At 48.6% G+C, this 27,509-nt stretch overlaps 1 long non-coding RNA gene across 1 annotated transcript in view; it reads right to left on the bottom strand.

Annotated features, from left to right (window-relative positions):
- The window catches only part of LOC308525985, a 43,972-nt gene that overhangs the window by 3,140 nt on the left and 13,323 nt on the right, over positions 1-27,509 (bottom strand). Inside the window, exons 5-9 of the long non-coding RNA XR_013996505.1 lie at positions 26,327-26,418; positions 24,062-24,186; positions 14,665-14,746; positions 11,528-11,632; positions 10,658-10,732 (exon numbers count right to left, since the gene is read on the bottom strand). This is a non-coding gene — a long non-coding RNA (uncharacterized lncRNA). The remainder of the gene's footprint in view (positions 1-10,657; positions 10,733-11,527; positions 11,633-14,664; positions 14,747-24,061; positions 24,187-26,326; positions 26,419-27,509) is intronic.

The raw sequence follows: 27,509 nt of genomic DNA, 5'->3' as shown, positions 1-27,509 counted from the left end.
AAGTGTGTGCTGTCTACCTGGGTCTTGGGGGCGGGGCCTTCACAGGTCACCTTTCAGGTGCTGAGAGGGCCTGAGAGACAGACAGCTGAACAAGAACCAAGGCCACACTTTATTTCAGAAGATAGGAAGAGCCATGAAGAAAATAGACTTAGCTTATATGACTAGGGAGCCACAGGGACGCAAAAGATTTCTATTGGTGCCCTGACCTATGACCTTAAACGCAGTGGTTCACAGGACAAAGTGTGGGGTCCCAGGTGCTGTGGGTCAGAAACCTGAGGTGGTTCATTGGGTTGCCCTCCTCCCAGGAGGCCTCGGGGGCCTGCACATGGGGAGGTGACAGAATCCATTCCTTATGGCACAGTTCCCTTCTGTGTCCCTGCCAAAGCCACTCCCAGATTCCTGGGGCTCCCAAAAATCTTGGCCTTTGATCCCTTCCTCCAGCCTCAAAGCCAGCAACTCAAGTGGAGTCCCTCCCTGGCTTCTCTGACACACCCTCCCAACCCAGTTTTCACTTTGAAGAACACCTGGTTACTGAGGGCCAGGACCCAGGAGAGCCACACCTCCTGTGGTTTCTGTAGAGGGCCTTTGGTATGTTGGGGTCAATAAATGTTTATTCACTGATTTTTAACAACACCACCACCAGAAAACTTGAGAGGTTGGCCCACATGGCTGACCTGGCATGGTGGCTAGGTTACCTCTATGACCTGTCTTAGCATTCTGACCTCTGTTAGTATTGTGACTTACTGCCAGGTGATATACCATAGGGCTACATGGGGGCTTCAGAGCAGAGTGACTCCCTAGCAGGCTCAGGAAAGGGCTCCCCAACATGTTTAAACTGAGACATGGCTGTTGAGACAGAGCTGTCCCCATGGAGACCTGGGGAAGCCACCCCAAAAGGAGAGGCAGTGCCCCAGGGCAAGGACAGCCAGGCTGGATGGGAACAGCAGAGAGCGTGGGGCGGGGGGCGGGGGGACATAGAGGGCCCTAGTGTGGGTTGAAATTGCTGTCACAGCAGGAAGACTTTTAGGCACGAGAATAGGGGGATCTGATTTATATTTTTTAAAGATCACTCGGTGATTTGACATTTGAAATGATATTTGACATGTGTCCTGAGAGCCCGGGAGGATTTGGGCAGATGAAGACGGTGAGATGTGCTTCAGGTGCAGACAGTGGACACGGCCTGGAGGCAGGACAGATGAACACTGGGGACCAGAGCACATGCCTCGCAGAGCCTGTGAGTGATGGGACCAGGCAGGGAAACAGAAGACCCTGCATGGATGGGGCAGGGCAGGGGGAAGGGGTCCTTCCATGGAGGGGGCAGGGTAGGGGAGGCAGTGAAACCTCCATGGAGGGGGCAGGGCAGGGTGGAGAGAGGATCCTCCATGGAGGGGAAAGGAAGGGAGGAGAAGGGACCCTCCATGGAGGGGAGAGGGCATGGAGGAAAGGGGACCCTCCATGGAGGGGACAGGCAGGGAGGAGAGGAGACCCTCAATGGAGGGGAGAGGGCAGGGAGGAGAGGGGACCCTCCATGGAGGGGAAAAAAACGGGGGAGAGAGAACCCTCCATTGAGGGGAAAGGAAGGGAGGAGAGGGGACCCTCCATGGAGGGATCAGGCAGGGAGGAGATAAGACCCTCCATGGAAGGGTGAGGGTAGGGAGGAGAGGGGACCCTCCATGGAGGGGACAGGGTAGGGAGAAGAAGCGACCTTCCATGGAGGATGCAGAGCAGTGGGGACTAGGAACCCTCCATGGAGGGACAGGCAGGGAGGAGAGGGGACCCTCAATGGAGGGGACAGGGCCAGGAGCAAAGGGAATCCTCCATGGAGGGTACGGGGCAGGGACGAAAGGTGACCCTCCATGGAGGGTGCAGGGCCATGGGGAATGGGAACCCTCCATTGAGGGGACAGGCAGGGAGGAGGGGGAACCTCCATGGAGGTGTCAGGCAGGGAGGAGATAAGACCCTCCATGGAAGGGTGAGGGTAGGGAGGAGAGGGGACCCTCCATGGAGGGGACAGGGTAGGGAGAAGAAGCGACCTTCCATGGAGGATGCAGAGCAGTGGGGACTAGGAACCCTCCATGGAGGGACAGGCAGGGAGGAGAGGGGACCCTCCATGGAGGGGACAGGGCCAGGAGCAAAGGGAATCCTCCATGGAGGGTACGGGGCAGGGACGAAAGGTGACCCTCCATGGAGGGTGCAGGGCCATGGGGAATGGGAACCCTCCATTGAGGGGACAGGCAGGGAGGAGGGGGAACCTCCATGGAGGTGTCAGGCAGGGAGGAGTGGGGATCCTCCATGGAGGGTAAAGGGCAGGGATGAAATGGGACCCTCCATGGAGGGTGCAGGGCAGTGGGGAACCTTCCATGGAGGGGACAGGTAGGGAGGAGAGCGGACCCTCCATGGAGGGGAGAGAGCAGGGAGGAGATGGGACCCTCCATGGAGGCGGCAAGGGTAGGGAGAAGATGGGACCTTCCATGGAGGGTGCAGGGCAGTGGGGGCAGGGAAACTTCCATGGAGGGGACAGGCATGGGTGCGAGGGGAAACTCCATGGAGGTGATGGGCCAGGAGAAGAGGGTACCCTCCTTTCAGGGACACGTAGGCAGTAGAGGGGTCCCTCCATGGAGGGAACAGGCAAGGAGGGGTGGGGACCCTCAATAGAGGGGATGGGTCAGGGAGGAGTAGGATACCTCCATGGAGGGGAAGGGCAGGGAGGAGAGGGGACCCTCCATGATGGAGAAGGGCAGGGAGAAATTGGGACCCTCCATGCAGGGGGGACTGTAGGGTGATGGGAACTCTCCATGAAGGGGACAGACAGGGAGGAGAGAGGACTCTCCATGGAGGGGACAAGACAGGGAGGAGATGGGAACCTCCATGGAGGGGACGGGTCACGGAGGAGAAGGTACTCTCCATGCAGGGGGACAGTAGGGTTTTGGGAACCCTCCACGGAGGGAACAGGTAGGGAGGAGTAGGGACCCTCCACGGAGGGCATGGGTCAGGGAGGAGAAGGATCCCTCCATGGAGGGTACAGGGCAGGGAGGAGAGGGCAGAGACGGGGAAAGGGAAACCTACAGTCATGGGCCAAACAGGGAGGAGGGGGGACCCCTCCGTGGAGGTAACAGGGCAGGAAGGAGAAGGGACCCTCCAAGGAAGGGAAGGATAGTGGTAATGGGTGCTCTATATGGAGGGGGAAGTGCAGGGGGTTTGGGGAGCAGGGAACTCTCCATTGATGGGGCAGGGCAGTGGGGACTGGCAACATGCGACCCTCCAAGGATTGGCAGGTCAGAGAGGAGAGGGGACTCTCCATGGAGGAGGGAGGGCAGGGAAAGTGGGGACTTTCATGGAGTGGACTGGGCAGAGAGGAGAGGGGACTCTCCTTGGAGAGGACAAGGCAGGGAGGAGAAGGGACCCTCCATGGAGAGGGCAGAGCAGAGGATAAGGGAACCCTCCGTGGATGGGACAGGGCTCGGGGGAGAGGGCATACTCCTTGGAGTAGACTGGGCACGGAGGAGAGGGGACCCTCCAGGGAGGGGGCAGGGCAGTGGTGACAGGGAAACCTCCATGGAGGGTACAGAACAGGTGGGGCAGGGAACCATCCATGGAGGGGGCAGGACTCGAGGGGGGGGGGCTTGCCAGGTAACCCAACAGGGATGGGCCACACAGGGAGGAGAGGGGACCCTCCTTGGAGGGGGCAGAGCAGAGGAACAGGAAACCCTCCATGGATGGGACAGGGCAGGGGGGCGAGGGCACACTCCATGGAGGGGACAGGGCAGGTAGGAGAGGGGACTCTCCATAGAGGGTGGAGGGCAGGAGACAGGGAAACCTTCATGGAGGGGGCAGGGCAGGGGGCCAGGGAAACCTTCAGAAAGGAGTTAGAGCTGGGGGACAAGGAACTGCACTTGCAGGGATGGAATAGTGGGTACAGGAAACCCTCCATGCAGTGGGGAGGACAGGAAGGAAGGGAACCCCAATTATAGGGGGCAGAGCAGGGAGGAGAGGGGAGACCAGGAAACCTCTATGGGGAGGGGGCAGCGCAGTTGGACAGGTAATCCCCATGCAGAGGGTAGGGCAGGAGGAAAGGGGACCTCACTTTGAGAGAGCAGGGCACAGAGGAGACAGAACTATCCATTGAGGGAGCAGGGCAGGGGGACAGGGATCCCAACTTTAGGGGGAGGGGCAGGGAGGAGAAGGTACCCTCCATGGATGGGGCATGGCAGGGGTGTAGAGAACCCCACTTTGAGGGGGAGGGTCAGGGAGGAAGGTTTCCTTCATGGAGGGGGCACGGCAGGGGGACAGAGAACCTCACTTTGAGGGGGCAAGCAGTGGAGAAAGGGAGCCCCAGTTTGAGGGAGAAGGGCAGGGAGAGGACAGAATCCTACATGGAGGGACAGGGCATGCATGAGAGGGAATAGGGAAGCCTCCATGGAGAGGAGAGGCTGGGGGGATAGGGAGGCCTACTTTGAGACAGCAAGGATTTTAGCACAGGTCCTGAAATAGATGGCAGGGCAGGGGGGAGAGGGCATCCTCCAGGGAGGTAGCAGGGCAGGGAGGGCAAAGGACCCCACATAGTCTGAGCAAGATAGGGGGGTTAGGGCACCATCCATGGAGGGGCCAGGGAACGGGGGACATGGGAGTAGAGATAGGTAACAGGGGAAACAGACCCCTCTATGGAGAGTTCCTTGTTCCCCATGGTGGAGCCCTTGCCCCCAGCCCTGCCCCTTGGCAGCATTCCCTCTCATACCTGTCCATCGGCCCCTCCCCTGGTCCCCTGACCCTGCTGCCCTGCCTTCCCATGGAGGGGCTGCTGTCTCTCCTGCTCTGACCACTCTGTGGTTGGTCCCCTTATCCCTCTGCCCTTTCCCTCCATGCAGGGTCTTCTGTTTCCCTGCCCTGACCCCTCACTCACAGGCATCTGAGGGGCATATGCTCTGGTCTGTCCAGTGTTCATCTCTCCTGCCTCCAGGCCGAATGTCCACTCCCTGTACCTGAAGCATATTCTCACCTTCTTCATCTGTCTAAATCCTACCTGTGCTCTCAAGACACATCTCAAATATCATTTCAAATGTCAAATCACAAGCAGGGGAAGGGGGGTGGGGGGTGGGGGCTGGGAAGTTGGGGGTGGAGGATGGGAGGTGTGGGGTGTGGGGTGCGTGATGGGGGGGCCGGTGGGGAGTAGGGTTGGGGGTAAGAGTGGGAGGTGGGGGTGAGGGGTAGTGTTGGGGGATGAGAGCTGGCGGGAGGGGAGTTGGGGGTGGCAGATGGGGGCTGTGCGTTGGGGATGTGGTGAGGCAGGTCGGGGCTGGGGGTGTGGGGTGTGGGGTGGCGGGTGGGGGTGGCGTGTGGGGAGTAGGGGCTAAGGTTGGTGGGTGACAGGTAGGGGAGGGAGAAGAGGGCATAGGGGGGATAAATGGTGATGGAAGGAGACTTGACCTGAAGCCAGTGAGCACACAATGCGATATACAAATGCTGCATTAGAGAATTGCACACCTGACCTATGCAATTTTATTAATGAATGTCACCCAAATAAGGTTGATTAAAAATAAATAAAAGGTGGGTCTTTTGAGGTTGATTAGGTTATGAGGGTGGAGCCCTCGTGAATAGGATTAATACCCTTTTCAAAGATATCCCATGCTAGACTTATCAGGAGATGCTTTTATATGTTATATAAATGTCTAACCACTATTTTGTACACTTGAAACTAATATTGAATGTCATCCCTAATTGAAAAAAAAATTAAAGAAGTAATTTTTAATAAAAATGCAAATGCAAATCAGAGTGATCTTTAAAAAATATAAATCAGATCATTACACTCTGTGCCTAAAAGCCTTAAGCGCTCCAGCAGGGGTCAGCTCTCCAGACAGAATCATGCCTGTGAGGGTGTTACACTGCTGGGAGAGGAATGCCCTGTCTTCTTCCTCCAGTAGCTCCCTTCACTGCTCTGGTGATGTGTGGCACTGGTGCAGGGCAGAACTGTGCTTCCTTGAGAGTGAGCTAAGCATCACTTTGGCTGCTTAGTTGTAGTGTGGGAGCAGACACAGAGAAAATCAATTTAAACCTTAAAAGTTCTCACAGCATTTCAACCCTCCAAATGGACCTCTATCCTCCCTTCCCTACACTCCAGCCAGCCTGGCTCGCCCAGCCTTGAGGAAAGAAGGCAGGGACAGTGCTGCCCGGGAAGCCAGTGAGCATGCATGTGGTCGGAAGTCTGGAGAGAGCTCCAGTTCTCTTAGGACAGAAATGGAGGGATGAATCTGCTGAAATCAGCCACCCATGAGGGGACTCTACTTTTCACTACGTGATGGCTGGAGTGCACCTGCATGATCCCACCATGCTCTCGCTCCCCTGTGGCATCCCAGGGGATCCATGAGTCATCTACAACAGGAAGCAGCTCTCTGGCCTTTGAGAATCCACAGACCCTCTGCAAAGCCCTTAAGCTCACACGGCTGATCTCAGACTACAGATTCCAGACATCTTCAATCCTGGGAAGCAGCCTCTTTTGATTTTTCATTCTCCTCCTACAAACAATGCCAGGTCTGTGTCTTCTGTACACTGCTCAAAGATGTGTGAGGACCCAGCGGGTGGCAGCTGGACGTGGTATACCCTGGGACATTTGCTGAGTGGCCTCAGACCCAACACTGACACTGAGCTTGAACCTGCATCCATCTGGTGAACACCACTCACCTCTACCTGGGGACTCCCTGAGAACCTACCTCATGCAACTTGAGTGCTTCCAGAGACTCTTTCATTAACTGAGAGAAACAGGCACCCGGCAGATGGAGGCAGACAGGGAGGCAGAACATGGTGTGCTCTGGGACTTTTGCTGACCTGTCCCCAGGCTCAGTGCTAGTCAAAGCCAGCTTTGGTGCCCTGCTTGGACCTTCCTGTGCTCACTGGGCCTCAGCAGAGGCTGTCACAAATTGTGAATTGCTTTGTAGATGCAAATAGATTGCCCTGGGAGAGTCACATCAAGCATCTGACATTGTTCAGCACCAGAGTCCCTCCCAGGAAGCCCCAGGACCAACAAGCCGATAGCCAGCTTCAGAGCACATCAGAGAAGGATACAATTAGCCTCAGAAGCGGCATATCCAAAGAGAGATCTAGGCAGGCACCAGACCCCGCTGAGATGAATTGTGCTCCACGTGGTCAACACCTGTCAGCAGCTCATACACTACACTGTAGGCAGGGTACACTGTGGTCACAGCCAACTAGCCTGAGCATCGAATCAGTACATGAATGGGCCAACAGCCATCAAGAATCAACTGCCACAGGAAGGTTCACATAACACACACGGGACATCCCTGGAGCACTCAACTCAGATGATCAAGAAGAAATTGCCACTGGGTTCCACAGGACTCCTACTACACGAAGCCACACTACCAAGACCTGGATTCTAACACAAAGAAACAAACACACAGAGGCAGCCAAAATGCAAAGAAACATGCCCCAAATTTAAGAACAGGGGACACATCCAGAAAAAATGCTAAACAAAGTGAGGCAAGCAATATTCCAGATAGTTAATTGAAGTTAGGTGAAGAATGGATGAAATCAGTGGGAACTTGAAAACTGATAGTAGGCATGAAAAAGAACATTTAAGCCATATAAAAGATCCAGTCAGAAATAAAGAGTAAAATCTTTGAAATGAAGAATACACTAGAGAAAATAAATAATTTGATTAAGGAGAGAATCAAATGAGTGATTTGGAAGACAGGGTCACAGAAGACAAAAGCAGCAAAAAGAAAAAAAGAACTTTTAAAAATGAGGACTGTTTAGGGGACTTTTGGGACAACATGAAACATTAACAACATCCACATTATAGGAGTACAAGGACAAAAGAAAGGTTAAGGGACTACACCATATTAAAAGAAATAATGACCGAACACTTCCCTAACCTGGTGAAGGAAGAGACACACAAGTCCAGGAAGCACAGAGTCCCAAACAAGATGAACCCAAAAAGGCTTGACACCAGGACACATCATCATGAAAATGACAAAGATTAAAGACAGGACATCTTAAAAGCAACAAAAGAAAGACGGTCAGTTACCTACAAGGGAGCTCCCATAAGACTGTCAACTTATTTCTCTACAAAAACATACCAGGCCAGTAGGGATTGGCACAAAATATTCAAAATAATGACAAGCTAGGACCTTCAACCAAGACTACTTTACCCAGCAAGGCTGTCATTTAAAATTGATGGAGAAATAAAGAGCTTCCCAGACAAGAAACAGCAAAAGAAGTGTGTTACCACCAAACCATTAGTATAAGAACTATCAAGAAGGAATAAAAGGGAAACAGAGTTAAAAGAATAAAACATATCTACAAACAATCACTTTAAATGTAAGTGGCTTGACTGCTGCAATTAAAAGACATGGTAGCTGAATCGATAAGAAATCAAGAACCATATATATGCAGTCAACAAGAGACCTACCTCAGAATGAAAGATATACAGACAAAAAGCAAGGGGATGGCAAAAGGTATTTCATGCAAATACAAATGAAAAATAAGCCGGGGAGGTAAACCTATAGCTGACAAAATAGACTTTAAAACAAAGGCTGTATTGAGCGATAAGAATGGACACCACAGAATGATAAAGAGAGAGCAATCCAACAAGAGGATATAACCCTTGCAAACATGTATTTCTTCAACATAAGAGCAAGTAAATGTGTAAATCAAATCCTGATGTACATAAATGGAGAGTTCAACAATAATACAGACGTAGTAGGGGATTTGAACATCCCACTGGCATCAATGGCTGGATCTTCCGCACAGAAAATCAAGAAGCAAAGAGTGGCCTGGTGCTGGACTCTGCAGCAGCAGCAGCAGCAGCAGCAGCAGCAGCAGCACATATAGTAAAGCTGGAATGATACAGAGGAGATTAGGGTGGCCCCTGCGCAAGGGTGACACTGAAATCAGTGAAGCGTTCCCTTCGCCCTAGTGTGTGACATGCTCACCTGGCTCCCCTGGGCTGGAGCCCCTGCGGGTGGGGGTGGAGGGAGATGGGCGGGGGCTGGGGGGGGAGGGAGATGGGCGGGGGCTGGGGGGGGAGGGAGAAGGCGGGGGGGAGACTTGAGCCCTGACCTCCTCCTGGGCTGGGGCCCCTGTGGGTGGGGGCAGAGGGAGATGGGCAGAGGCTGGGGGGGGATGGAGATGGGCGGGGGCTGGGGGGGAGGGAGAAGACGGGGGGGGGGGGAAGACTTGGGCACTGCCTCACCCTTGCACAGGGCGGCCTCACACCTAGTCTTTTAAAAAAAAAAAAGTGTGGACAGAAATAACACAATAGATCAAATGGATTTAATTGGTATCTTCAGAGCATTTCACCCTGAAGCAGTAGAATATACATTCTTTTTAAGTGGACGTGCAACATTATCTAGATAGGCCACATGTTAGGGCACAAAAACAGTCTCAGTAAATTTAAGAAGATTGAAATCATATCAAGAATCTTTTCTGATCATGACTGTATAAAACTAGAAGTCAATTAGAAAAAACTGACCTACAAGTGATCTATTACTGAATTGTACACACCTAAAACCACCCTGCCCCAATAAATTTATTAACAGAGATAAAAGCCATGAAAAGCAAAAATGAATAAATAAATACAAATTTGGGGATACATGGTGGTGAGAATTGCATGTCAATATACTTGATGTATACTTAAATGTGGTTAAAACTCTAAATCTTATATTTATTTGACTACAATAAAGGATCATGCGTTCGATTCCCAGTCAAAGGCATGTACCTGGGTTGCAGCTTCACCCATGCCACCTGTTGAGGTGAATAGAGGGAATTCACCTGAACATAATAAAGATCATGAAGAAGAAGGAAGGAAGGAAGGAAGGAAGGAAGGAAGGAAGGAAGGAAGGAAGGAAGGAAGGAAGGAAGGAAGGGAAAGAAAGAAAGAAAGAAAGAAAGAAAGAAAGAAAGAAAGAAAGAAAGAAAGAAAGAAAGAAAGAAAGAAAGAAAGGAAGGAAGGAAGGAAGGAAGGAAGGAAGGAAGGAAGGAAGGAAGGAAGGAAGGAAGGAAGGAAGAAAGAAAGAAAGAAAGAAAGAAAGGAAGGAAGGAAGGAAAGAAAATGAAAGAAAGGAAGAAAGAAGAAAAGAAGGAAAGAAAGTGAAAGACAGGAAGAAAGTGAAAGAAAGGAAGAAAGACAGGAAGAAGTTGAAGAAGATACAAATTAATAAAAGTACATATGGTGTTCAAAGACAGGAAGAATTAACAACGTTCAAATGTCCAATGACGTAATTCAGAGAGCTACAGCAAATATCACAAAAAATTTATATGGAAGTACAAAAAAAAAAAAAAAAAACACCACCAAGAAACCCAACACACACACACACACACACACACACACAAATAAAACAAACAAAATAAAACCAAACCAATAGCCAGAGTAATCTTGAGAAAGAAGAACAAAGTGGGAGGAATCATGCTACCTGATAACAAACTATACTACGAGGCCATAGTAATAAATATAGTATGGTACTGGCATAAAACAGACATAAAGACCTGTGGAACAGAACAAAAAGTCCAGAAATAAACCCATACATTTATGGTCAATTAATATTAGACAAAGGACACAAGAATATACATGTGGTAAAGATAGTCCACTCAATAAATGCTATTGGGAAAATTGGACACATAAGTAGAAAAATAAATGAATGCAGACTACCTTCTTACACCATATTGAAGAGTAAACGCAGACTGGATTAAAGACTTGAAAGTGAGATTTGAAACCGTAAAAATTCTAGAAGAAAGTAAAGGCAATAAATTTTCATAGAAATATTTTTTATTCTGATATATCTATTTGGGCAACAGAAGCAAAAGAAAAAACAAATGGGACTACATCCATCTAAAAAGTTGTTGCACAGCAAAGGAAACCACCAACAAAATGAAAAGACAACCCACTGAAGGGGAGAACATATTTGCCAATGATACATCTGATAAGGGTTTAATATCCAAAATTTATGAAGAACTTAAAAAACACAGCATCATAACAAAATTAAACAATCCAATTTAAAAATGAGCAAAGAACCTAAACAGACACTTCTCCAGCGAGGATCTGCAGATGATTATTACACAAATGAAAAGATGCTGAGCATCACTAATCATTACAGAAATGGAAATTAAAATCACAGTGAGGTATCACCTCACATCTCTCAGAATGGCTATCATCAATAAATCAATAAACATCAACTGCTGGTGAATATGTGGAGAAAAGAGAACTCTCGTGTACTCTTGGGGGGAATGCAGATTGGTGCAACCACTGTGGAAAGTAGTATGAACTTACCTCAAAAATTAAAAATAGAACTGCTTTATGACCTAACATTTCCACTTCTGAGAATATATCTGCAGAAACCTGAAACACTGATCGGAAAGGATATATGCAATGCTATGTTCACTGCAGCATTACTTACAATAGCGAAGATTTCACAGCAGCCCAAGTGCCAGCAGCAGATAAGTGGAGAAAAGGCTGTGGTACATTAACACAACGGAATACGACTCACCCACACACGCAAAAAGGAAATGAAGGAAGTCTTACCTTTTACAACAGCATGGACGGAGCCGGTGAGTATTATGCTAAGTGAAGTGAAGTAAGCCAGTCAGAGAAATACAGGTTCCTTATGGTTTCACTTAAATGTGGAATCTAATGAACAAAACAAACTACAATCAAAATAGAAACAGACTCATAGGTGCAGAAAACTGACTGAATACTGTCAGAGGGGACGAGGTTGAGGGACTAGGGGGAAAAGGTGAAGGGATTAAGCAAAGAAAAGACTTAGAAACACAGACAGCAGTTTGGTGATTATCACAGAGAGAGGGGTGTGTGTAGAAGAGGGCTTAGAAAGGATAAATTGTGATGGAAGGAGACCTGACCTGGGGTAAGAGGGGAGGGAGGTGAGATACATACTTCAACATACAGGTGATGTATTACAGAACTGTATACCTGAAAGCTACATGATTTCATTACCAATCTCACCCCAATATATTCAATTTAGAAAAATAGGCCATTGTGGCACATGCTACAACCTGGATGGACCCTGAAGACATGATGCTCAATGAAATAAGCCAGTCACAAAAGGACAAATAGTGTGTGATCCCACTCACATGAGGTCCCTAGAGCCATCAGAGTCATAGAGGTAAGATGGAGGGTACCAGTAATGGGGGAGTGGATGCAGAGTTGCTGTTTAGTGGGGACAGAGCTTCAGTTGGAGAAGATGAGAACAGTGATGGAGCCGATGGTGGTAAGGGCAGCACAACAATATGTTTGTTAAGTTGTGTTAAGGACCACTTACCACCACTGGACTGTGCTCTGAAAAATGGTTAAAATGGTAAATTTCATTGTGTATATATTACTGTGATAATAATATACCAAAAAAAAAATAGAAGGCTTTGTCCTGGGTGTGGGAGAATCAGTTAGAGCTGTTTTCTATCGGCCCTACATGGGCGGTTGGGTCACTGTCAATATCCTGGTTGTGAGATTTTTATAAGATATTATTGAGGGAAACCAGGTCAGATTCCATGGGCCACCTCTGCGTTATCTCTTACAAATAATGGAATCTACAATTATATTTTTAAAAGGTTCAAAACTAAAAGGGGCGACAACCAGATTTGGTGGTCTTGCCCCAGGGAATCTGGTCCAGCAGGTCCAGTTGGGGTCAGGGCTGAGGATAAGGAATTGCCCACAGGAACTGGTGGTCAGTGGGATTGAGGGCCACCATCCAGACCAGTGACCTACACAGTTAAGTTCTCATCCCATCATGAAGCTTCCACAGCTTTTAATACAGCTGCTGTGTCTCAGCCACCTCTAATGCGATCACTGGGGGGAACAGCTCCTTCACTGTGCCACCTGGTTTCTTAAAGGAGCTTCAAACCTTTTAACCATCTCACAAAACACAACGCAGGTAGTGCAAATCTCCCACAGTGACCCTCTGCTTCATTAAACCACATCCACCAAGTGACAAGGATGGGCCTTTTGTGCCATTCCAGGAACGCTGGGCCAGGGTCTCGTCGACAGAGCAGATTCACTTTTCGGTGTCTTGGTTGGGACCTGGGCACAGGGCCCAGGAGTGACGCAACCCAAGGACAAGGATGAAGGAAGGCAGCATTGTCATTGGAAGCAGGTGCCTTTTAATCATCTACAGATCTCAACTGTGGAAAATATCCCTATGCCCTGTTAAGAGTCAGGAAAGATAAATAATTTTTCTCTTTGTACTCGACAGAGTGGTGCTCAAAATGATCTAAAAATAATACCCTGTCTTCATATGCTCTCTCCTTCCATAGATGGCTCCAATTTTCCTGTCAACTTGAATGCGAGATGGAAGAAGTAATGCTGGTGGAGGAAATCAACACATCCCTATTTTAAGGGGTGAAACGTAGATGAGAGACGGAGTGTCACGCATTAAAGGTTTGATATTTTACTCTGTGGTCAAGTAGGGAGTTTGTAATTGTCCATCCAAACCTGTATCATTAGGGTAATAATGCAGGGCTGTCATGAAGGCCTTTTCAGTGTCTGTACCCCATAAAATCTTGCTCTTTTTGGTCCATGATGTGGGCCAGGGAGCCACCAATGCTCATGCTCTGCACGCAGTGACTCAGGGCTCCAGGGCTCCCCTGGCTTGTGGACTTAGCTGGCAATGAGCACAGCTCACTGGTGTAGAGGTCGGACAGACGAGTGGTGTCAGGATGGCCTGGGGGCAGCCACTCATGGCTATCCTTGCCTCTGGCCAGAGCTGATTCACATGGTGAGAGAGGCTCAGAAATGCAGAACAGCACAAACTCCTTGCTACTTGGCACACAGGGCAGCACACTCACCCTCTTGTTCCTTTACCTGTGCAGCCAGCCAACTCAGTCACATTCAGGGAGAACATCCAGAAAGAATAATAAAATAAAAGTACCTCGTGCCAATCCACATAGCACTTCAAAGTACTAAGAGTAAAAAACTCACTGTCCATGCATTTCTACAGAAAGGCTACTTGCTGTCCAGACCCATATTCTTGCTCGTTTTTCTTCTTCTCAAAAGAAGGAAACACATCATTCTGGAGCCATCGAGACAGAGCAGACCAATGGCCAGCTGTCCATCCAATGATGTCAACCATGGTCTCAGAGAGAATAGTATCTGCGGACTCCAGAGAGAGCAGCAGTGGGCTGAGTGGGGAGAGAATTGAGAACCTGACCAGAGACCAGCACGATGGTGAGCTGATTTGTCTTGAAGGCAGTGAGTCCTAGCACCACTCTGTGCACAGGTCGGGAATGACTCAGAGAGGACTGGACCAGGGGCCTGTTGGAGCCAGAGTGGCGGCTGCCCTGGACCCTTCCCCCTTGTCTCCTGGCCAGGCCCTGGACTCCAAAGTATTGTGGCGACTCCTGATTATTTTTCTTCTTTTTCTCTTGCCAGTTTTCCCTGAAAACCATCCTGTTATATGAAGCTGCCACACAGCTCATGGGTGGAGAGGAGTGTAAGGTTCTGAGAGAACCAGAGCTTCTAGCAGAAGGACCAGTAAGGTGGCTGAAATCCAGGGAGAGAGGAGCTGTGGGTGAGCTGGACCCGCACAGAGCACACCCTGGAGGCCAGCATAGGCTCTGCGCATGCTGATGCTGAGGTCACCCCCAGAGCTGCTGAGACAAAAGTGACTCTGAACTTCATATGCTCCACAGCCTTACACAGGGGGCTCTCACCTCTGACACTCCGTGGTGGGAAGACAGACTGTGGAACCCGTCCAGCAGGGGCAGCACATCCATCACCAGCCTCATGTGAAGTCTGGAAGGAGAAAGGATCTGCATGTGAATAGGCACAGGGCTCAAGTGCAAGGGGCCAAGGCAGTAGAGCCCCAGCCTGCAGACCCACCACACCCTGCACTTTAGTTCCAAGTACAAGCTCTTTTTTGCAATAGTAACAATTGTAGATTTGACTTTGAAGAAAAAATAACCCAAATTACATTAGAGATTTCAATTTTGGTTTGTCACATCTACAGTACATGTTAGCTGAACCCACTGTGGTGGTCATTTCACAATGTAGGCAAATCAAACCATCCTTTTGTCTGCCTTAAACTTATACAGTGGTGTATATTGATTATTTCTCAATAAAGCTGGGAAAAATAAACAGTGCCTTCATAAACGGGAAAAAAGTGGTTATAGATGCAGTGGAATGAAAACACCATAACTAAGAGAAAACAAATCAGGATACACACATAACAAATAGTATCATCTTGCCCTGGAGGCGTGCTCACTGGTTGAGCCTTGATCTATGAACCAGGAGGTCATACATGGAGTCCCTGTCAGAGTACGTGGGGCTCCATCCTTAGTAGGGGGCATGTAGGATGCAGGTGATGAATGATTCGTTCTCATCATTCATATTACTACTACCTCTCTCTCTCCCTCTCCTTTCCTCTCTGAAGTCAATACAACATATATTAATATAAATGAATTAATTGTATCACCTCAAAAAGGTATCTAGATATATAAATGTACGAAAGACAAAAGGAAATACTTTGAAATGTTGACAGTGGTTAACCTTGGATAGTGGAAAGAAGTGATTTCCTTTACTTTATACTATTCTTTTTAAAATTCTAATGATCCTATATTATTTTGATAATGAAAAAAATCTTCTAAAACACATTTAAGTAACTTTTTTTGGTGTAAAACGCATTTTGCATCCATGTTCAGTGACCATCCACTTATCTTTGAGAAGCTTAAAAAGTGCTTTGGGTTGTGAAATATCCTTTAAAATGCATTCTTGCACTCCAACAGCTCCTGAATGAGAACACTGGGCTTTGGAGATGCTGGGTCTGCTTGGAAAAATAATGGGCAGGGGGTAGAGGCGCAGTAGGGGATGGGGCGGGTCAGCAACCCTGAAGAGAGGCTCTTAGGCAGGATGCCTCAGGGTCCACAGCTCAGGCTGTATTTGAAGAATTCCTCATTGGAAGGCTGATATCTACAGTAAAGTTTCAGATTTGATAAACTTCAGACATGAGCCACAGTAACTTTTTTAAAAACGGTTTTTGCCGTTCTTATTGCAAATCCATATATATAAAAGGCTAATGTGCTAAGGATTCCACCACCTGACCACTCGCTATGAAGAGCACTGACCACCAGGGGCAGGCGTTCAATACTGGAGCTGCTGTGACCTGAACTGGCCCTTTACAGAGGAAGGGCACTGCGCACCCAGAGTCCACAAGCAACACTCCGCTTTTCCCAAGTGGGACACAGGCCCCGCCACGAACCCATGGCACAAAGCCCACAGGCCAGCCCAGCACAGAAATGGTGGCTGTGGGCACCAGGTAATGATGTCACATAGTAATGCCAGGCTTCCTCTCCCTAGCGACTAGCCTCCTTGGAGTTTCTTCACCCACTTGCTTTATAGCCAGGTGCAAACATTTTACACTTTCACCAAATGTCTTTGAAGTGTTTTCATGTGCCTCATCTCATTTGATCCTCACTGAAGTCCCGGAATAGGTAGAGAGGAGACTCGGTAGAATCCTGTTTTCATTTCATTAGCCAGAAAATGGAGATTTAGAATGTTTTAAAAATTGACCCAACTGAAAAGAAGCAAGAAATGGTAGAGCCTGAACATGACTTCAGGTTTTCTCACTGCACGGAATATAGTCAAACGGGGTTATAGTTAAATATTTCTCCCTTTGTTATCTCTGCATGATCCACAATAATAATCTGCTTTCATTTTGGTATTTATGCTGTTTTGCTGTCAATATCCTGAAAAAGAAACTGGGGCACTTCACCAAGCTGGAAAAAGTTTACCTAATCAGAAAGCAGGTCTAAGTAAGCAAATATCTATATATCTATATCTATAACTATATATCTATATCGATATCTATATCTATACCTATATCTACATCTATCTATCTATCTATCTCTCTGGCGCCAGTTGCATGTGTTTCCATCTGTCATTGTTGATCGTGAATTTGGTATACACTTCTATTATTGAGAAAGGGCAAATAGTGATCTTACAATATTTCTTCTAATTAATTTCCTTTCAATGTGCACCAATTCATGCACTGGGACTCTAGTAATTAAATAATACTATCAAGACTCCTAAGAGAAACATATGTATACAGAAAAGATTTTTAAAGGATTCAGATCTCCTAAGTCACAGCTCTATGGTTCTAACCTCAACTGGGTCTACAGAGGCTGAAAGGAAAAATAGAATGAGCACTTGCCCTGGGTTCTCATTTGATCTCTGCTATTAATAGCTTGTGGTCTTGGGGATTTCACTTACCCTTTCGGGGTCTCCTAGCTGCATCTATAGGATGAGGGTAAAATTAGACCTCTTAAATAAGGTTTCTACAAACGCTTCAAAAAATAATTGTAGGTTCAGATTTCTACAATGTTCCTAAATATCTCAGCAATAATAAACTTTTCCTTGTTTTAAACTTTGTGGTACAAAACTTCACAAAAATGTAAACACAGTTTTATAATACTACTCATTTTAAAAATATACAACCTCTATAAACCTTATCCTATAACATTTTGGTAGATACTATTAAACATTTCTTAGTAACTGTACTATAACCCAAATTAGTAAATTTAGCATTATCTTTTTAAAACATCAATTGCATATTCTTTGTATTGGTGTGAAAAGGCTCCGAAAATACAGATGTGTTGAGCACCATATGTCACTTTTATTAAAATTCAACAAGTAACTTCCCAGGTATGGAAAACTTCAGCTGAAGCCAATTTTGGGGGTGTGAAAATCAACTCTTGTAAACATCAAATTAAAATGTGGCTGTATTTTCTGCCTTAAAAATTAAAAAAACATAAGAGTTGTTATTTAACTCACTCAAATGGTTTGTGAAGCTGAAATACTTCCATGTAGGGTCTGCCCCAACCTGACATTAGTTTAGTGCAAGGACTGAGAGCCACATGTCACCTATTCTCCCCAGTGAGGAAGGGAGCTGTGTGTGAATCATTCCTACCACTAAGCCCCTCGGACAGCCAGCTGCTAGGCAGCAAGGAAACCAGCCTCAGCTCACAGGTGGGAGAAGTGCTGCCGTCTCTCTCAGAACACTTCCAAACTCAGCCTGAGAAGGACAGGCCCTACCAGCCAAGACCCAGTCAGGCCACTGCTGGGCTCTAAGTAAAGACTGACGATTGTCTCTACCTCTTATTTCTTCTGAGACCAAACCAACCAACCTCCCACCCACCCACCCAACCACCCACCCAACCAACCACCCACAATTTAATCATCATCCTTGCACTGAAGACACTGCTAAATAAACACCAAGTTGTATATGGGCTCACGTGGTGACTACCCTCCTAGACACATATTCATAGGCCTGGAATAAGCTCTGCCCATGCCCATTCCCTTCCCTCAGCTCGATTCTCCAACCTCCCCTGCTCACCCCCCCCCCCCCACACACACACCCTATTTGACCAGGTAGTTAACTTTCTGGGGACTACAGATGCGTCTTGTCCCCTGGCTTGAGACACAAGCCCCAGAGAAGCAGGACCCCTCACTTCCTGGCTTAATAGACAGGGGGCCCTGCTGGGGTATGGCGGGAACTCTGTCCCCAGCTGCCTCCTGTCAGCTCAGCAGCCACCACTCCTCCACGTCCAGGGAGCACATGCAACCTGCCCCACAATGACAGGGGACCAGCCCCGCACAGGGAAGGCGCCCACACTGGGGCTACTGGTCTCTCACTGGGGCTCTTGGTCCCAGGTGGCGACTTGATGGAGCCTCTCCACTCTCCTGGTTTCTCCCAGGAACCAGGGGCTGGACAAGTCCCACCCTTTGGGAAAGTCACTCCTTGGCTGCCCCCACAGAGCAAGGCCCAGGGAAGCCCCAATCTTCCAAGCGTTTTAAATACCTGACAAGCCCAAGTTCACCCTTGGAATGAGCCCTTCCCGACCACAACAGCCACTACCCCATGGGACACTCCAAGTCCCAGCACCTGGGACAGCCATGCGAAAACTATGGCCCGCGGGCTGGATTTGGCCCTTTGGAAATAATAAAACTAAAAAAAAAAAAAAAGACCGCACCCTATTATTTAATGATGTTTACTTTGAATTTACATTAGTTCACACAAACACTCTATCCATGCTTATCTTACAGCCTGCCAAGAACCCATTGTGGCCTTCAAGTCAAAAAGTTTGCCCATGCCTCTTCTAGAGACAACTTCCTTTCCAGCTCACTTGAGTGGAGAAGGTCAGGAGACCAGGATGTCTCTCTGTTGCTTCCCGTTCTTCCGAAGCTCTGGGAAGAAGAAAGCCCAGGGCAAGAGATGTTTCTGTTGCTGGGGAAACAGGCGCAAGCGCCACCACTGATACCCCTCGCCCTCTGGCACGAGGCACACACAGGTAACCAAGGGCAGGCCCTTTCAGCTCACACTTGTGCGCCAACTGGGGGTCATACCTGGGGAGCCCACACCTCTTACCCCTCATCCCAGGTGTGTGTGTGTGTGTGTGTGTGTGTGTTTGTGTGTGTGTGTGTGTGTGTCCGGGATGGTGAGGTGAAGAAAGTGGTGGATGAGGGATGCTCAACCTGGGCTAAGGAGCAGGTTGGTAAGTGTCAGAAGCCTGGAGGGTGTTGGAGGGTGTGTCATGTTCACTGCCCAGGTCATGGCTCACAGGAAGGGAAGCTGAGTGCTGGGGTCAGAGCTCTGCTACCCACTTGTTAAATCGCAGGGGTGCTCAAGGGGTCATCAACTTCACTCCCTGCCTGGAGGTCTTTGCAGATGCCCCTCTCTGCCTGATCTGGGGAGCAGAATGGGTGGTGGGCATCTTCCCCACTGGTAATGCCCGGGCCCCTCATGCCTCCTGGCCCGGTAGCGGGCTCTGTCTTTGCAGAGCTCCAACAAGGGCAGCGTCGAGGAGCTGGCTGACAGGTTCACTTATGCCCTCAACGGGTACAAAGGACAAGTGCGTCAGGACAAGAAAACCATCCAGTGCCAAACTGAGGTGAGAGCTGGCCCACACCTAGGACCCTGAGGTGACTGGGGTGGGACCAGAAGTCAGACACAAATCTGGGGCCTCAAGTTCTCACAGGCCCGCTCCCAAAGTGATCTGCACCTTCAATCCTCCCGACAAGCTCCCTGGTAGGGGAGAAAAGCAGTCTTTCTTCCTGTGCTTCTTGGGATCAGAGAGAAAGCATCTGTTGCTCTCTTTGCCTCATGCTCCTTTCAACTGATGAAATCCCTGCCCAAAGTATCCTGTGGACCAGCCCCAGCCCGACTGTCCTTGCAGACCTTCTCCAAGCTATACACATCATCCCACTTGATAGTGCTGTGTATTGGAAAAAAAAGGGGAGGGGGAAGCGGGGGTGGGGGTTAGGGGTGTAGGAAGGGATAAAGGCCTTGAATACTTTTCTCTGCAACCTATCACCTCACAGAGGACAACAAACCATTGCAGTATGGCCAGCTCAGGAGCTGTGGCCTGACCCAACTCCATATCATCCCAAAAAGGACAGAGTTTTCCTCAGTCATTCAGGCTTTCACTGTGGCTACACCTTGACACAAATCAATTGTTGCAAGCTCAGCAGGGCTGCCAGAAACATCCTCACTGTCCTCATAGGCTAGGTCTGCCATGACACAGGACCACAGATTGGGTGGAAGGTTCCTGATGCCTCCTGGCTCAGTACCCACTCTGTCTTTGCAGAGCTCCAAGGAGGACATCATTGAGGTGCTGGCCCATGGACCCGACTACACCACCTACGGGGTCAGGGTGCAGGTGCACCAGGCTGATGACACAGACCAGTGCCTGTCTGAGGTGAGAGCTGGCCTCGAGGGTCTCTACACCCAAAACCCCAACACAACCTGGCAGTGCCCAGAACCCACACTCAAATCTGAGGACTCCACAGATACCCTCCCAGGACTCTCCCTAGTGTCCCACTGCCCCAAGACAAAGAAATGAGGACCCCCCGCCCCCGTCCAGCAACATGGGACGGTAAAGACACGCTCCTCACATATTTGTAGCAATATCAGAGAGAGATGTCGTGTGAACTGTGTCCTGTCCCTCATCTTGCCATGGCCACGGTACCAGCTTTCCCAGGGGGAATCACCCCCACGTCTCCACGCTGGCCTTCTGCAGAGCCCAACGGTTCCTGGACGAGCTTCTATCTAGGTGAGCATACACTCGTGACTCTGCCCACTGCTAGCTGTGAGGCATGAAAATGTCACCACATCTTCCCGAGTCTCAGGATGCTCCTCTGAAAAGTGGGTTGCTGGGGGGGGGACCTCATAGCACTGCTGTGGGGACAAGCCATGGCAGGTCTCACCTACTCCCTGGCTCTGCAGACAGGGTAGCTGGATGTGCAGCAGTTGTTGTTGGCAATTCTTTCACTCTGTCCCACGGAAAGAACTCTGACACAACCATCAGCGGCCTGTGGCATCAGAGGTTGGAAAAGCACATGCAAAGCAACCTGTTAAGCAGTGTGAGATTTCACCTAGCCGGTCCTGGTCCTTGGTGTAACCACACTGGGGATTTCTGGGGAGAGCAGGAGCCCAGGCCCACTCAGATGTATGGCATGCTCCTGGTTGGAGTTTCTTTACTCGACAATGTGCACGCACTTTTGGAGACACTTAGCCTGACTCAAGGAATGAAGCAGACACAATCCCTGGGCCTCAGTTCTGGGCACTGGGTCCAGCAGTCACGCTCACCATCATTCGCAGCTCGTGTCCACCATCCATCAGGGCTGATGCGATCAGAGTGATTTTTCCATCTGGATGCACACCTGTTTAGAATGACCGGGCTGACACACCGCAGGACCAAGTCATAAAGTGAGTGGTCTCCGGGTCCAGAAGGAGGGCCCTCAGAGTCAGCATCGTGGGGACTGTGGTGGGTGGGGGATGGAGAGTGCCTGGCAGAACCCTAATCTTATACATCATCTGATTCCCAAGAAAGGCCTGGGCTCTGGAGTCTTCTATTCCAAGAGGATAGGAGTCAAAGACGACAGTGGGTGGGGTCCCGGGCCTTGTAGACCCAGAGGGGACGCTGTGCTGATTGGTCCCTCACAGTCCCCTCCCCCCCCACAAACCCACCCGCTCTGCCTGCCCCTCTCCATATCCATCTCCCCTGACCACGGTGGCCAGGCTCAGAACAGGACTGTGGTGAGCAGGGTGCTCACAAGCCTGTCTCAGTCCTCAGCCCAGATGCCCAGGGCCTGGAGGGTGGGGGTGGGCAGTGCACTGGACCTTTAGGTGAGCTGCCAGTGGGAAGAAGAGTCTCACACAGACTCCGTGTTGAACCTGCTGGATCCCACAACTGCTACAACCATGACAGCCACACAAGGGCCGGGGTTACCATGGTGCTCTCCCATGGGTGGTCATGGGAGACCTGCACAGAAGCTCAGATCTAAACAAGTGTACCATGGGAGGGCAGACTGGAAGGAAAGAGCAGGACTCAGAATCTGGTGCCCACCTGCCTCTCCCCAGGGCCTTTGCTGCGATGGTGGGGACCTGGCTGGACCATGTCCAGGGTTTGGGGCAGCCCCTTCCCTCCGCCTTCTTCGAGGTAGAGCAGGCCTTGGTGCCCATCAATTCCCCTGCCCAAACCTGGTGGGCCACACCCAAAATCTATGGTTGGCGCTGCAGCACCTTGAGCCCACCGAGGCAACTCAACAAGGTGAGGCAGAATGATCATCTGGGCAGATCATCGGGGGAGGGCAGGCTCATGGGCTGGAGTTCCCTTAAAGGTGGTGGCATCTTTCCTGTCTGCACTAAGTCGCAGGAAAGCCAGGAGTGTGAGTCAATGTGTCTCTTTCTCCTGCTCCACGTCCACGCCCAGTGCTCCAGAGCTCTCCGGAGGCAGAGGAAGGGCCTGCTCAGGGGCCAGAGCCTGGTCCAACGAGAGGCCCTGCCCTGGCCAGGCCTGGCTCGAGGCAGTACCTGAAGCCATTATGGAGCCAGCTACTGGCTGCGCTGGAAGCCTTCTCTCGTGCTGTCAGAAGAGTTCTAGGCGATTATCTTCAATAATTCAGAGGAATACATCCCAACTGTACATTTATAATAGTAAATAAGGATAATTTCTAAAGTACCTACCTATTTATGTAGACTATTTCCCATTAAGTTAAATACTCCTTTTGAATAAATAAGGTTGTTTATTAAAAACACGTGTAGACCATGTCTTCTCACGTACATATACATAATTCCATACACACACACACACACAGACGTACACATATATGCTGACATGGAAGGTGCTCACTGTATAATACAGTTTTAAAATAAGTTTTGAAACATTTAATTTCCTCTGATAACTACGTATACACTGATAAAATGGGGAAATAAAATCTGGAAATATATACACCAGAATGTTCACACTGGCGAACTGTCAGCAGTGAAACTACCAGAAGTGACAGTTTCTTCTCATTTTGCTTCATGTATAGGTTCTGGTTGACACAAGGATCATACCTCCAATATATAGACATAGACAGTAGAGAGAGGAAGGGAGAGGCAGAGAACACAGATGAGAGGTGCACCAGCCGCCTCCTGCCCACCCTGACATGGAACTGACCGCAAAACCCTGCCACGTGCCCTCCCTGGGAACTGATCCGGAAACCTTTCAGTGCAAGGGGAGATGCCCATCCAATGAGCCCCATCAGCCGGGGCTAGACTCAGTATATATTTTAAAAAAATACACTTTGATTGATTTCAGGGAGGGAGAAAGGGCGAGACAGGAATGTAAACCATGAGAGAGAAGCATGGATCGGTTTCCTCCTTCACGACCCCTATTGGTGATCCAGGCTGCAACCAGGCTTGTGCCCTGACCCGGAATCAAACCAACTGTGCACTCCTGCCTGCTTCACAGGCGGATGCTCGACCACCGTGCAGCACTGGCCAGACTCAATCATATCTTTCTAAACTTTCCCAAGTGCCAATTTGTATCTTGAAATGGTCTCAGGAAAGGAAAAATTACTTAATGGGGGGCATTCTACTTCCCTCGCCGTTTAGCTGCATTTGCTATTTGGCCAGAAACAACCAGTAGACTAGCTCTCAACCATACTTAAAATCACTAGGGATAGCAAGAGCATTGCTTTGGTTGCAACAGGAGTAACTCAAAACAACTCCCTCCACTAAACACTTCCTGAATCATTTCCCTTCCTCCATGAGCCCAGAATTTAACTCACCAGTCAAACTCAGCTTAGGGAGAGGAAATGGTTCCACTGGAACAGGACGGTACGGAAACAAGGTACACAGCCCTGGTTCTACCCGAGGGGCCATAGTTCACTGACACCACCACCACGGGAACAATCTATAATTAAAATGAAAACCACCATGTCAGAAAATTCTAAGCAGAAAAGGACAAAGGAATGCCACTGGTGAGTATTTCAAAAGGAGGCACGCTGTGCAAGAGGGATCCATTCAGTGCTGTGGCCCAATCATCCAAAGCTCATCGTTCTCATGTGAGCAGTACTCTTGCTCTGAGGGGAGACACATTTCCTTTCTTTCATTTCATATTTGCTTTCAAGGAAAACCAGCTAGCTGGTCAATACACCAAGCCAACACTCCTCAGGTATCCAACAGGAGAAACCTAAATGTCTCAGTGAATTTTAAGTTTTACTAAATTTGAATTAAAAAAAAGTTTCATTTTAAATTGATATGTGGCTGCCCCACTGGCGTGGCTCAGTGCTTGATCGTGGACCCCGGAACCAAGAGATCCCCGATTCATTCCCAGTCACCGCCTGTACCGGGGTTGCGCGCTAGGAGCTATGGGACTGATGATGCTCTCTCATCATTGATGTTTCTCTCTCCCCTTCCCCAGCCTCCTCACTGACCCCACCCCCACCCCCACCCCCGGCTCTCTCTGTTCCCCTTCCCTTCCTCTCTCTGAGATCAATAAAAACATATATGTTTAACCAGTTCTATGTGGATAATATGGACCCTATGAGACAGGGTACTTCAAAACAGTCATGACTGTGAAACAGTCATCGCTGAGTCTCGGGACACCTTTCCTCCACAAGTCCACACAGAAGAAATGTACGGGGCCCTTAGTGATCACAGTAGAAACAGGAAGCTCTCCATCCGACAGGTCCCCACTGCCCTTCCCCTCACCACCTCCTCCTGGGCTGAGGCACCTCCTTCGGGAGCACTTTGACACTAAACTGCCCCATGTCCCTTGCAATTTGGCCCGTTCTGCCCAAGGGTTCACGCAAGAGTCTCATAGTTGATTTCTGAGACACTATGTTCCTCCCTGATATAAAGCACAACAGCGAGGAGAGGATTTTTTTCCTCACGGTGATGCTGGGAGCCTACCCTGACATCACTGAGCAGCTGAATTCAATATTGGATCCACCTACCTGTGGACTTGTTCTTTTGTGAGAAAGACAAGTCCCTACTGTTAGCTTCATCACTATTCTGCTGCTTATAATTCTCAGCTTCCACACTGAATGAGATCCTTAAAACTCCTGAGGGTGGACAAGGTTGTAGCATTTCATGGTATTGCAAAACAACAACAACAAACACGAAAACAAAAACAAAAGACGATGGGAGCAGAGAGCAGGACAGGGGAAAGATGGGAGATGCCGGAAAGTACACCAGCCTTCCACCGACTCCAGAGGGAGATGTCGGGATACAGGGCATGGCACAGCTCTAAGCTGGGCTGGCAGGGTGTGATGCCAATGAGGATCTCAAAGTGTGACCACAGAAAAGGGGTGAGGGAGAGACAAGACTGCAATAGGAGCTAAGGTCGGATCATGGTCGGCCTGGACGGACACGCTAAGGATTTGGGACTCATTTCTAAAGGCCATAGGAGACCACTGGCAGTTTTCAGAAGAGACATGATCATATTGACATTTTCAAAAGATCCTTCGGGCTGCCGGTAGAGAATGCTTAGGGACCTGGCGATACTAGAGGTTGACAGGTCACAGAGCACACATGGGATCAGGATGCCCCGAAGTCAATGGGGCTTAGTACTCTTGCTGCTAACCTTGATGGCTTCACACTAGAATCGTTGTATCAGGAATGTCAAGGTGGAAATCTATCCCACTCATGGCACTTGACAGCTTATGTCTAGAAGTTACAATAAAGTAGCACGATATGCCGTATCTTTTCTCAGATCAAAACACTCTCAGAACAAAGTGGAGAACATACCAAAACCAAGACTTGCTAAAGTGGTAAGGAAAAGGGGGTGGACTCAGCTTCCAGACAGAACAACAGGTCAGTGGCACAGACAGAGACGCACACACACAGAGAAAGCGAGAGAGAGGCTGAGAGGAAGGAAGGGACCTCAAGGACGAGAGTACAAGACAAGTGACAGGACCTGACACCCCATCAGCTGGCCTGTACTTGATGTTGTTTAGAAGTGAGTTTATAACATAGAGTCCAAACATAATCAAAATACAAGCAAATGTCACCATACTGTTCACAAAACCTTTAATGACACAGTTGCTTACCTTGATCAAGTGTGCATACTTCTTCAGTTGTTCTGAAAAGCATTGTGTAATCTTTGCAGTAATGATGTAAGTAAAACTCCATTTTTAAGTCCCTACAACAACAAGAACATATAAAATACAAATAACTAGGAAGGTATTCCAATATTTACCCCCAACAGTTAGCAATCATCAATAGAACTTTCCCATTTAAAAACACTTATGAGAAAAAAGATAATCAAATCCAGAGCCCCTTTATTCTATTTCTGGACTTTCCTGTGCCCACTATTGTAAGTGCAACCTCAACTACTTTTGCTAGACAGATGTTGTGCAGGTGAAACTACTGTAAAAACACTGTGATCTCGGTTCTCTTCCATTACCTATTGGCTGTTGATCTTGAACAAACCATCTCTAGAGCCTCAATATTTTCTTCCAGAAAATGGGGAAATACCAGTTAATTCAATGTGAAGTTTTAAAACTAAATAAAATATGTGAAAAATACCAGAGCCCATAATTAGGGTTGGAAATCATTTCATTATAAAAGTTTTCACGATAGTAATGATTTGTCCTAAGAGAAATAAAAAAAAAAATTAAAAGTGCCATGTCTAAGAATACAACTTCTTTATCTCAAGGAAGATCACAAAAATTAGAAAACGTTCTGTAATATTAACTCAGATGTTGGTATTTTTATTCCATTCAATTTTATTTATTATCAACGGTCACAATACCCAAGTGTGTGACCTTTAGAATTCAGTGTTAAACAGAGCGCTGGCCAGGCTGTGAGAGTGCAGTGTTAGCACCATTTAAACGTAGATCCACCAGGAACCTGACAGACACCGAAGGCAACAGCACAAGTGCAGCAGAGCCCACAGCGAACCAGGCGTCAGGGTCTTGGAAACACACTGACAGGTTTTCTCATCACTAATGGGGGTCATGGTTCCCTGGCCTGGTTGACAATTTATGTAGCTAAACTGCAGTTCTCTGAACTTTAAGCACTACTAGAATGTAGGTATTGTTACAGCATAGCAGGTATTGTTATAGACCTTCCACCACAGTGCAGGCAGTCAGCCTGTCAACATGAAATGCTCTTCGGGTCACCCCCAGTGTTTACCATGTTTCCTGACTTCCTACTGATCTTAGGACAAAGATGACTCACAAGCCCTTACATAGCCAGTATCTTCAAACAATTCTGTGTTTTGCAAAAAAT

The sequence above is a fragment of the Myotis nattereri genome (genome assembly GCF_964212035.1).
Source record: "Myotis nattereri genome assembly, chromosome: 10".
NCBI lineage: Eukaryota > Metazoa > Chordata > Mammalia > Chiroptera > Vespertilionidae > Myotis > Myotis nattereri.
Note: the sequence above shows the minus strand (reverse complement) of the source record. Positions and strands in the feature narration are given on the sequence as shown.